Source organism: Otolemur garnettii, unplaced genomic scaffold (assembly GCF_000181295.1).
Source record: "Otolemur garnettii isolate 467f Iridium unplaced genomic scaffold, OtoGar3 scaffold00044, whole genome shotgun sequence".
NCBI classification, from domain to species: Eukaryota; Metazoa; Chordata; class Mammalia; order Primates; family Galagidae; genus Otolemur; species Otolemur garnettii.
The window spans coordinates 13728814-13741915 of record NW_003852439.1 but is presented as its reverse complement, the minus strand read 5'-3'; the positions used below and the strand labels follow the sequence as shown (position 1 = coordinate 13741915).

The following is a 13102-nucleotide window of genomic DNA, read 5'->3' as shown; positions in this document are numbered from 1 at the left end:
AGGTACTCCCCACATTATAGTATTTTCATGCCCTTATTCCACATGTGCTCTTAGAAAGGCTCAGGGCACCACCGTAATACCTTGAGTGTGCACCAGAGCCATCTGGATGTTCTTTCATAAATGCAGATTCCAGGGCTCCTGCTTTTTCTGTGCTGCGTTCCAGGGGTGGGAACTGGCAGCCCTAAAGAAACTTGGTGGCCGTCTTGCTCCTTAAGTACAGTCTTTTGCCTGAATCTAAACATTGCAGAATAAATCTTTTTATTAAAAGGGATGCAACCAAGAAAGATGAAGCTTTTCTTACCTCTTCTGGTGCTAAAAAAAAAGAATGATCTTGAAATCAGAAGGCCACACGTTCCCTTCTCCTGGCAGGGTATCTGGGGGAGTGCTAGACTGAACTTGTTCATGCTGATTTGGGAGAGCTGATCTTTAACTTGCTAGGAATTTGCAGAGCCTGTTGTTAAACACAATTACTCTTTTTTTTTTTTTTTATGCAGTTTTTGGCTGGGGCTGGGTTTGAACCCACCACCTCTGGTATAGGGGGCCAGCACCCTACTCCTTTGAGCCACAGGCGCTGCCTTTAAACACAATCTTTATTTATTTATTTATTTTTGAGACAGAGCCTCAAGCTGTCCCCCTGGGTAGAGTGCCGTGGCATCTCAACTCACAGCAACCTCCAACTCCTGGGCTCAAGTGAGTCTTCTGCCTCTGCCTCCCAAGTAGCTGGGACCACAGGCACCCGCCACAACACCCGGCTATTTTTTGGTTGTAGCCATCATTGTTGTTTGGTGGGCCGGGCTAGATTCGAACCTGCCACCTGAGGTGTATGTGGCTGGCGCCTTAGCCACTTGAGCCACAGGTGCTGAGCCACAATCTTTAATAAAAATAAAATGACCTACACCCACAATTAAATAATGTATAATAAAAAGGTAATTCTATTTATTTGTTTGTTTTTTTGCTTTTCCAGTGCATTGTACCGGTATGGTGCAAACACCCCATAACGGTATTGACGCTGTGCTGTACTTCCACACTCATAACTCTGTTTGGAGACGAGGCACGTGTATCTTGAATCTGGCCTTGATGGGAGTACTTACACCATGGAAATCAGCAACAGTGCACATCCGTCTCCTCAGCCCTCCCCTCCCTGCCTTCTTCCTCCAGGGAGCTGTTGAACATTTACCAGCACATCACTGGCTGCATCCAGCAGTGTGCATTTGTGACATGCACACCAGGCAATTCTAATAAAAGTGGTTTCTAGGCCACAGTTTAAGAAAATGCTGACAAAGGTTTATAAAAAGCATTCACCGGCAGAGTGGTATTTTGGTCATTTTGCCAGTTATTTAAAAATTCTCCCTGGCAGTCAGGCAGTGTCAAGAGTCAATAAAGCCCTCTAGTCCAGAATAAGGAATACCTGGGTTCGAGACCTGGCACCCGATGACTTTTATGTGACATTAGTTAGACAAATTACTTAACCTTCATTGACGCCCTAGTTCCCTCATCTACAAAATGGGTTTTCAGTACTTTGCAGATTCACTGTAAAAAAGTAAGATAACATCATAAAGAAGGTAGCATCAAGCCTGCCTCCAAATTAACAGTTTAATAATCGACACCATAGGTGTTTGACAACAACAGTGATGATGTTTACTTGTTGTTAGTGGTTGGGAGAAATCTTTGGAAATGATGGAACTAGGTGACGTAGTAATTTTAAACCAAGAAGGTTCTGGAAAACAATGACAACTACAAGCACCTTAACATCTACTTAAGGCTTTCAGTTAAATACTTCTACGCAAACAATCATAGCTGTTCATGCCAGTGTGCACAGATACCATCACTAGTCCTCTCGATGTCTCTATGACGTTGGTAGTAAAACAATGTCCACTTTATAAATGAGAAAAATTCCACAGAGTGAGCACCAGAACCAAGGCCTTGGACTTCTAGGCCAGTGGCTGCCCCCTGATGTCATGCGACCTTCTTGGGAATGAAACGCCTTATCTGTAAGAGATTGATGGAGCTGCAAACAAAAATGGGCCCATGAAGGAGAAATTCAAGGTAGAAGTTTCATATTGGGCTACTTGTAACAAACTTACAACATTCCAGAGTTACCTGTGACCATTAAGGGAAATAATACATGCATAAATACATTTATGCTGGATCACATTCTAAGAAAGAGGTCAAAGTTATACAAACAGCCAACTTGAGGAGCTATGCTATTCTCTTCCTTATGAGTCATGGTTTTAATGGAAAGCGGGCACAGTGGACAACTCTGGCAGGCAAGGGTGTAGGAAAAGAGCACAGAAGCACACGAAGCATCATAGAGCTGCCATTCGATCCTACAATTCCTCTGCTAGGTATATATCCAGAAGACCAAACATCACACTACAATAAAGATATTTGTATCAGAATGTTCACTGCGGCCCAATTTATAATCGCTAGGTCATGGAAGAAGCCCAAGTGCCCATCAACCCACGAATGGATCAATAAATTGTAGTACATGTACACCATGGAACATTATGCAGCCTTAAAGAAAGATGGAAACTCTACCTCCTTCATGTTTATATGGATGGAGCGGAAAAATATTCTTCTTAGTAAAGTATTTCAAGAATGGAAGAAAAAGTATCCAATGTACACAGCCCTCCTATAAAACTAACTTGTAGCCTCATAGGAAAACTATAACCCAATTTTAGCCTAAGAATATGTGAAAAGGGGAGAGGGAGGGGGGAGGATGGGTGGAGGGAGGGTGATTGGTGGGATTATGCCTAGATTTATCCTATAAGGGTACATGTGAATCTCTCTAAATGTAGAATATAAATGTCTTAACACAATAACTAAGAAAAAGACATGAAGGCTATGTTAACCAGTTGGATGAAAGTATTTCAAATTGTATATAGCAACAGCACTCTGTACCCCATGATAGCACTAATGTACACAGATATGATTTAATAAAATAAATAAATAAGTAAATAAATCCTGGCTCTCAGATTTGACTGATGTGCTCTGTGACCTTGGGCAAAACTGAAGATTTCTCAGGGCCTTGTACGTGGTGGTAACACTGCTTACATTTTAGGCTATTACTGAGATTCCACGAAATCTAGATAATTTATCAAGTTTTTAGCTGATACCAAATATCAAAGCCACCAGCTTGTGGCATTTTCTTCCATAATCATGGAGCACCAAGTACACACTGGGTATAATTCTAGGTGCTGGAACTGCACAGTGGCAGTAAGTGGTGTAAAAACCCCTTCTCTCAAGGGACACAAGTGCCAGCGAGGGAGATAAAGATAAATCATGACGTAATAAAAATGAGCCCTGCAGAGCATGTTGGCAGTGTGACCACCACGAAACAAGATACCCAACCGGAGGAGAGGACCTTGGGCCCACTGGGGTGGGTTCAAAATTTTCAGTGCGTGGTCTTTTAGACGGTGACATGGAATTCAAAATTTGTCAGAGCAGCAGGAGCCATGGGGATAGTTCAAGCAATAAAGGTCCAGTCACAGAAACAGCCGGCACAAAGGTTCCGGGGCAGGAAGATAATGACGTGGGAGGCTGGTGCAGAGCGTTCAGCGGGGAGGGAACGTGACGTGGTGTCACAGACGTGTGGTGAGGAGCATATGGGCCACGCAGGCCTTTGAAGGCTGCCGGGAAACTTTTTTGGAATTAATTTTAGATTGACACAAGCATTGCAAAAGTGGTACAGCGAGTTCTTACCCTTCACCCAGCTTCCCCGAATGCTAACATCTCATCTAACCCCGTGCATTTTTCCAACCTAGGAAATTACTGCTGGCATACGCTGTTAACTGAACGACAGATTTTATTTGGATTTCCCTGGCTTTTCCACTAATATCCTTCTCCTGTTCCAGAATCCAATCTGGGATCTCCAGTTGTATTTGCAGGATTTGGGCTTTTACTTTTTGATAGAAACTGACGAGTCACTGGAGGGCTCGTCACAAAGGAAGGGAATGAGGTGACTTATGTTTTAGCAAGATTGCTAGATGTTTTCTTTTTCTACTTAAATCTGAGTTCGGAGGAAGAGGATGGGCAGAAGACTAGAATTGTAATTTAGTAGGCTTCTCCCAAAACCACCCTTACACTACCCACAAGAATAGCAAACGTCCTTTATCCAAGTTATACCAACACAAACAACCACAAACAATTAACAGGTATTTTACAAATAAGCAATACTATGTAAATGCTAAATAATAAACACAATATTCACTTCCTTAACAGTTCTACTTAGCTTTTATTACTACAAATGCTAATTGCCCCAAAACCTTAAATTTATATCACTCCTTTCTCCCTAATAACCAAGTATTTTCAACTTCTATTTTCTTAATTGTCTGAACTAATAAGCTAGCCTGGTTAGAACACGGTGATAATGTGGTCAGAATTACAGGTTTGATGTTATACATTTGGCTTTGCACAAGAAAGAGAAAAAAGATAAAAGCATCCAGTAGCCATTAAAATTGTTCTGAATGGAGAATAGTCAAGTTATAGATGTTGAGTGCCTTTTAAACAAACAAACAAACAAACAAACAAATAAAAAATAAAGGTGCCTAAATCACCAATCTGAAGTTCAAAGTCAGCTGTTCATCTTCAAAACTGCTATGCAGTGAATGCCCTCCCCCATTTCTGATAGGGAATTGAGATCTAGAGAGACTAAATCTCTTTCCTCCATCTACCTGACAGACTATCTAATGATTAAAAGACTGAGCTCAAGAATTTCATCTTCTTTGTTTGAGTCTTATTCTACACCACTGCTGTGCAACCTTGAGTGTGTTAGCTAACGTCTCTGTGCTCAGGTTGCTAGTCAATAACATTGATTTTCATATGAAGGTACATAAAGCACAGGCTTGCTGCAAAATATGACAACACATATAAGATAATATGTAAATTAGTAGAATGTAAACACTCCAATTTGTAAAATAATCAACATATTGAATCCCAAAAAGGCATAAATGTATTCACGATCTATGTATATATGACTTAATTAAAAAAATGATGCTTTTCCAATTTCAAAAAATATATATATTTAATAATATCTTATTGTTGCTGGGATGACAAAAGATCTCTGTTTATCTGGCCATCACTCTTGTTTCTCCTAAGTCTATCCTGGAATACACCTCATTAAATGGAAACTATCAATTTCCCCATCAGCCTAACTAAAGTCTGGGATGAGAATAGGATCTGAGTCTTTTTCATTTCTTTATCCCCAGTGCCTAGCACACAGCCTGGCATACACTAAAGGCTTTTGAGCAGAAGCGAACTCTTCCAAAAGACCCTTCCAGGCTAATAGTCTAGACACAGCTGAGGCCAGATGTCACCATCTACTAGAAGTTTTGATTCTTCTTGGTTCCAAAACCAGCCTCCTTGGCTCATGAAGTCATCAAGACTGGGTTGTGATCACCCAAACATGTGGACTAAGCCTGCCAGCTCTGTACTATAGTAAGAACTTCCTTGCCATTGGGGGTTACCAATTCGATCTTGGTAACGGTACCAGTACCTTCTGACATGAGCCACGCACCTTAAATGAGCCAGTTGCGCACTGGCTGCTCAGAGGTCTTCACTGAATTGCAACCACTCTGCCCCGTGCTCCCCCTTTCTCTAGTGAGGACACAGCAATGCTCAGTAGTGCCTCAGGGTTCTGTGTGTCTGATACTAAGTTTTAATTCTTATGGAAGATTTTAGGCTGTCTAAACAGCTCTTAAAAAATCATAGACACTGCAAAATTCAAGAGAAAAGAGGAAGGAAAGAGGAAGAGAGAGCAGGGAGAGAGGGAGGATGGAAAGACAGATGGACGGACACACCTTTCTTCCTGGAATTCTTGTGTGTTTACTGTGAAAAAGAGAGGATGAGGCAGGAGACTCTTGAGAATGGCAAATAGGTCATGAGAAACTAAGAGTGGGGCCGGGGAAATGTTTAAGACATAAATCTCACGGGGTCATGAACTATGGATTCCTTCTCTCTGCTTCTGCAGTGCATATTAAGAATTGAGCTGAGGTTCAGTTCAGATTTTGCCATAAAAAGCATCATAATCAATTCACAGTGACCTAGTGGTCACTCAGGCCATGCCATCCATCAGGCCCGACTCCAACTTCACAGAAGACACCCTGGTGCTTAGGAAGATGCTTCCAGAAAAGGTCTTCTTAAGTTTTCACCTTCTAATGCTGAAGTCCTTTACCTCTAGATGTACAAAGAGTATCCTGCTTTTGTTTTTATTTTTAAGTATCCTCTAACTATGAACGAACGCCACGGATTATATAAGAAACCGTACGTACTGACCAAAGCTCTCACAACATGTAAGTAAAGAGGCAAACCTGGGAAACAGATGTAAAATTCCACGATGGAAAAAAGTAAAAAGGTACAGACTCAGCAAACAGAAGACAGTCTGGAAAGATGAAATAAAAATCAAGGTATGAAACCATCCTTTTTGGGGGTTGTGCTACTGTCCACTGAGTGCACAGAGAGGGCAGTCCTGCTAACACCTACAGCACATGCTCCCATCAACTAGAGCTTGGCTTTGTATTGGTGCAATTTTTGGAAAAAAGAAAAATCTGCTTTTCCTATTAAAAAAAAAAAATCAAGGAATGGTCATTTTTTGAAGACATTCTCTACTTTGCTGATATGAGAATTAAAAAAAAGAGAGAGGTAGGCCCAACCCAAGGACTGAAAGAAGTTTCCACATGAAGCCTGAGGCTGAGCTGACATAACATGGAACTCCCCTCTGCCCATAGGTCTCAATATAAAGACTAAGCACTGGTCTCAGATCATTCCAGCAATTAAATGATCAGGGATTCCTCATTCAAGGGTATGTAGTGACAGGAAAAACGCGGGGTTTTTGCTATTTTTTGAAAAAATTAAGTTTCTTCATCTGTGAATATATGTAAATATTTTCTATGAAAATGATTGTGCAATAAATTTGCTATTAAAATGTCTAAATTCGTATAAGGTGGCAGGATTTCATCATCACCAGCTCCTCAAATATCTATGTTCTTCCTATATTTGGGGTGTTGGATTTAAGCCAAAAAAAAAAAAAATTCAAATAACTTTGAAAAAAAAAAAAGAGAGGTAAAAAGAAAGGGCTAAAATGGCTAAGAGGAGAGTGGAATGACAATATCATTATGGGCTGGTGAGGAAGTGGAGAGCTCTGTCCTGCGCAGGGGAGAGGATGAAGGAGGGAAGGTGGGGACCCGTCATTCTCAACCTGTGGGTCTCCATCCCTTGTTTCCATTTGTAACAATACGGCACTTAGGAGGGTTGAGAACCACTGGTGTGGATGCAGGATATTTGCATGTACTGTTTCCTTTCCTGGAATGTTCCTCCTGGGGTTTGTCACGTGAATGACGGGCTCTTCCTCATCCTCATTTGACAGAAATAGCACATCTTTATAAAACCTTTCCTGACCACTCTGTCCAACAGCATGTTGGAAAAAACAAAACACCCTGCCGATTTCTATGGTGTAAACATCTCACATCATGGCTTATCTCAAGCTATCAATGTCATCTCCCTGAACAGATCTGGCAAGAAACGCTCACACGTGGCTCTTGCCAGCCTGATCCAAGAGGTCTAATTGATGACCTAGCTATCGTATCTCGTACCTACTCCTCCAAGTCACAACATGCCATTCCATTGCCCGTTCCTTTGTAACATTCCTCACATTCTGCAATTGCCCCATATTCACTTGCTTACTCACTGGATGTTTCTCCTAAAACTAACAGCATAGCACTGTTACCTGACTTGAATACTGCTGTCTTCCCAGCACCTAGTGGCCGTCATCCAGCCAGCATGCCCCAAATATTCCTGCTACAGGTCTCTCATCCTTTGCCCTGTGGCTTATGATCTGGGGCCCCTGGCAGGTTCATCTCATTCATTTCCTGTCTGTTGGTGCTTCTTGCTGTCCACTGTCAGACTCCCCCGCTGCATATGCGTTGACCATCTTCTCAGTTACTTAAAGCAGCACTCCCCAACCTCTGAGATGCCAGGGACCAGTCTCAGGGAAGACAATTTCTCCATGGACTGCCTTTCAAGTATGGAGATGATTTCAGGATAATTCAAGTGCATTGTATTTATCAGGCACTTTATTTCTATTCTTACATTGTAATATAAAATGATAAATTATACAATTCACCCCAATGCAGCGTGAGTGGGAGCCGAGGCTGTTCTGCAACTAGCCGGTCCCATCCTGTCTTTGCAGCTGCTCCCCAGCACTAGCACCACTGCCTTCGCTGCGCCTCAGATCATCAGGCATGAGGTTCTCAGAAGGAGGGCAACCTAGATCCCGTGCACATGCAGCTTATAGGAGGGTGCGCGCTCTTACGAGAATCAAACGCCACTACTGATACGATGGGGGTGGAGCTGGGGCTGTGATCTCAGTGATGGGGAGTGGCTGTAAATACAGATGAAGATTCCCCTGCCTGTCACTGCTCACCTGGTGCTGTGCAGCCGGCTCCTTACAGGCCGTGAACTGGTTCTGCTCTGCAGCCCACAGATGTAAAGCAGTCCCTATAATTCCACCACGGTGAAAAGCTAAAGTGCTCTAAGCATTTAATTTTGGATGAAAATATCCTATGCATATTTCTGAGTCTGCATGAAGGGGATAGTCTTAACGGTTACCAAGAATTTGAAAATTTAGGACAGTGTCTGAAAACCTATTGGCTGGTGGCGTCCATTGAGTCTAGAGGCATGGCAAACAGTCTAGAAATTTCTGAGCCTTCTTGCTTCTATGAGGTTGAAATTAAAAATGGGAATCCTTTTTGAGCACTGTTTGTTAATATGAAAAACATCATTTAATTAGGACTAATATAAGATGCCCTGTAGAGTGATAATTTAATAATTCGGCCGTTTTATTTATACAGTGCCTCCAGGCTCCTCATTAAAAATGGAAGAGAAATTCAGTGAGACAACACAGCTCTGCAGCTACCAACATCCCAAGTGCTCTCAGATCATAAAGTCCCCCCCTCTGGGCATCGTAAGAGCCATCTCCCTGGCCTGCGAGCAGATATGTGAGTTGCCAAATTAACCTTCGTGGACAGGGGAATCCAGCAACTGTTTTCTCTGGCACTGTAGGGAATTCCCCAGTCCAGGACAAAAATAGTCTCTAGAGGAGCCCAGTGGGAGGGGGAGGGGGGTCTCCCTGCTACAAGACTCTCTGCCGGGTTCCCCTTGCTTTTTGAATTAAATCTAAATTCCCTGCTTGTTAGGAAGACCCCAGCTTTATAACTTCATTCCGAGTACCACTTTGCTCATTCCTATCCTTGTAGCACCCAGCAGCCTGACCATCTTCCAAATTGGGGGCTACTTAAGTCATAGGTGTCAGCTGCTAGATTTACTCTGCAAAGACTTCCGAGGTGTTTTTCCCACTGAAAGCCTTGACCTGGAACTTCTTCCTCTCCCTGTTGGTCAGACTGGATTCTCCTCATCAGAGACTCTTCAGTGTCCCCCAACTATTACCCAGCACTCCCCTGTCTGTTTCTCTCACATCACCACCCAGGTGAGCAATTATGCCGATGAATGTTTGGCCCCCTGGAATGTAAGGTCTGTGAGCGTGGCTTTTCCTTGGTCTTGTTCAACATCCTTCCAGATCCCAGAGAGGTAGGCTCTTAACCAGGAAAACTTAACTCATAATGAAGTGGGTTTCTGACTAGTAATGTGGCGGGAACGTGCCATTATGCCTGGAATGTCCTCTCTGCTTTCTGCCTATCTGTACCACAGCCCACGACTCAAGGACAGGTGGACACGGCTATGTTGAGTGGGAAACAAGCCACAGAGCAAGGCCGTCGCCTCTCCGTGGGATGCACCGGGATGTGGGAGAGATACACGGATGGAAGCAGAAATTGGCTAGAGAGGAGAAGCTTCTGTGTCTCACGTGGCTTAGTGCCTACGCGTCCTGCTCGTGCCTGTGACTGCCTGTGCCCTTTGCATTGGTCTATGCTACCAGTCCGTGATGAGTTCCTCAAGGATATGGAGTTGGTTTCATTCACCTCTATGTTCCCAGCATTGATTGTCAGACTTAAAACATCGTTGAAAAAACTAATAACCGAGAGAAGAAAGAGGAGAGAAGGGAGAAGGGAGGGAGGAGAGGGGGAGAGAACATGATGTGAAGAACTCCTTGGTTTATTTCAGAATAATTCTTGGAACAGTCACTGAAAACTGATGGGATAAATTGCTCAAAATGTACACGCTCCACTTATTTCTGGTTTATAGAGTGAGTTCTTCTATAGTCATCAAAAACGGGCACCACAACGGGCAAATGCTGAGATGGGCTTACTGATTATTTGCGCTCTCACCAAAAGCCAAGCGTGCACTTGGCTGCTGCTGTCACCTGCTCGGCTGTGTCTTCTCCAGGATAGGCTGCTCTTCCACCTTAAAACACACATGACCTCCTCTCCGTTCATTAGCCACAATAGCAGGGTTCAACTTCATACTAACTCTTCTAAGAACAACAGCTTAGAACCATGAAACCTGCTTCCACCTGCACGGAAAAGCAGAAGGAGCAAGACGCCTGCACCAAAACCCCAAACACAATCGAGATAATTTAGAAGTCTAATTTCTAAAAGCACACGGCTTCTAATGGGACAGTTATTTGTCGGGCCCACCTTGTTTTGGATTCTAACTCTGCCAGTGGAGTGGTAAATTCACTGTCCACGTATGAAAAGGGTTATTTGCTTTGGTTTTTCTTTTTCTTCAATACAGTAGGTAAGTCTTTTAAGTAACCCTGGCTTGCAAAAGGGATTAAATGCACAGTCAGATTCACTATTTCTCTTCATCTCCCATCTTCTCTTTTCTCCTACGTCTCATTTTTGGCATATCCACAAAGAGCAAGGTGCTCACTCAATAAATTAGGTTTGCAGAAACGGTGGTGCCAACTGACACAATTATGCACTTGTTGAGTTAGTGGCCACGTATAAACAGACTTTGTAAGTCATCACACTTCATACTGAGAGGGGCTAATGCATCATCATGATCTAGCAGGTTGCCTGCTGCATTTTACAGCACTGCACACTACATTAACCTTTGGTACCACCAATATTTATGACCTTATAAGAAAGTATTTATCAAGCTGAAAGCCAATATGCAGCACCCGTGTGTTAGCCAGTGCTGTTTAGAAACCATTATCACTCCTCTCTCCGGGCAATTTAAATCACTCCAAGATAATGCTTGGTACTGGCATTGAGTGCGGGAGCTGGGACACTCCCGTGAAGCTTTGGTGGGAGTTTAAATTGGTATGATCTTCCTAGAGGGTGATTTTTTAGTTTTATCTGACTATCAAGAGCCTTAAAAATGTGCACTTTTACTCTTTGACCCAGCAGTTCTACTTCTGGGAATTTATCCTATAGAAACAATCACAAAAGTCTGCAGAGATTTGCAAGAAGAAATTCATCATAGTGATATTTGCCACCGTGAAAAATGGGGAAAAACATAAAGGTTCAAGTACAAGGGATTGGCTAAATAAACTGGCTCAACCCAAACAAGGCCCCACATTAAAACATAGAAAAGCCATCAGAGGTAAACAAAAAAAAAAGGTTAAAATATATTTACTGACTTAGAAAAATAGGTACGGTATTTGTAGTTAAAGAATGAGTCAGAATACCGTAGGCAGGTCCCATCCTTTTATTTTATTTTCTGACTTTTTCTAAGATAACCTGGTAGCCAATGAGTGATAAAATAACCATGATGATTTGCTTATTTTGACTACTATCTTTCCTAATGAATATGAGTTATCTGCATGGTTTAACAGTCATAGGAAATCAGGTTGTTTTTTCTCTCTCAACCTGCAATGCTCCCCACAGGGTCAAGTAACTGCATTGATGGTTTTTTTCAATGAGCCCCGAGTTATAGAATAATGGTAATAATTGCTCCTGTTTTTATAAAATTTAAAAAATTATTTTTTAAAAATGCTTCATAATATTTTCTTTAAAAAATAAAATTTTTAAAATTTTTTATAAAATTTGTTATAAAGTCACAGAATAATGGTAATAATTGCTCCTATTTTTATAAAATTTTTATTTTATACATCCTAGTTTCTAAAACATACTCACATCTTTCACACATGAATCTTGAAACAGTCCTGACAGGTGGGACTGACATTCCTGGTTCTGCCCCCTAGATGCAGTGACCAGGCCGCAGAGGATGCGTGTGATGTGCTGACACGTTCAGACCATGTCAGAACGGCAGAGCTGAGACCTCAGGCCATGTTTCCCAGCTCCTAAGCCCATGTCCCTTGCCCTCCAATGTTTGCCTCTGTCTAAAAAGAGCAGGCAGAAAGGATAAGGCAGCCCTAGGTAAGTCAAGTCACTATGTGTCAATGCTTCAGTGGGTGTGTTTGGCTTAATTCTAAACTCATTGGTCAGGGGCAGACAGAAAGTGGAGGCCAAGCTAGGGTTCAGTACAACAGGCATCGGTAGTACCCTGAGTTCCCAGAAATAACACAATGTCCTCCAGGGTCTCTCAGCACGGTCTGCAGCTTGTGCCGGCCGCAGGGAGCAGGGGGGCTGGCGCTGGGGTTTGATGTCTCCCAGAATTATTGACTGGTGTGCGTCTGTTGGACAGGGAGGTAAGATCAAAGTCTCCTGTAGGGTATAAAGGCAGAGGCTGGGCCATGAGCAAGCGGGGAAGAGGGCTGTGAACACCACCACCTCCCTTAACCCCTGCTGCCTAGATCCTGCCTATCTCACTGGTGGCCTTTGGGTCTCAAAGGGAAACCCCTGTTTTAGGAAAAGAAGGTTGGAGACCTCGCACCTGTCAATCTTGGCAAAAAGAACCATTTCATTAACTACATTTTTCCAGTCCATGTTAACTGCTCAAGTTCACCTTGGCTCTCAAGCCAGGCAGACAGGCTCTAGGAAAAGGATGATTCCTGCCTCGAATGATAATCAAAATCATCAGGCTTATTTTGGAAGCCTGCTCTTGGCCATTCAATGCAACTTCACTCTGTTGTCCTGCTTAATCCTCACAACAGCTTCATTCATTCATTCATTCATTCCAGACACACATTATAACTGAGCGCCTACTAGAGTGAAGCTTCCGGAACACAGGCATGATGAACAAAATGTAACATGGTGCTGAGAATCCCGTGTGGCTGATGGACCATATGAAGTAGGGAGAATAATAA

General features: G+C 42.7%; 1 protein-coding gene and 1 non-coding gene across 11 annotated transcripts in view; one reads left to right on the top strand and one right to left on the bottom strand.

Annotated features, from left to right (window-relative positions):
- The window catches only part of RBFOX1 (RNA binding fox-1 homolog 1), a 1537420-nt gene that overhangs the window by 139543 nt on the left and 1384775 nt on the right, over positions 1-13102 (bottom strand). The gene's annotated exons all lie outside the window — the stretch shown is intronic.
- Positions 6412-6536, top strand: LOC111725628. The gene has a single exon (XR_002773651.1). It is a non-coding gene; the product is annotated as a U4atac minor spliceosomal RNA (small nuclear RNA).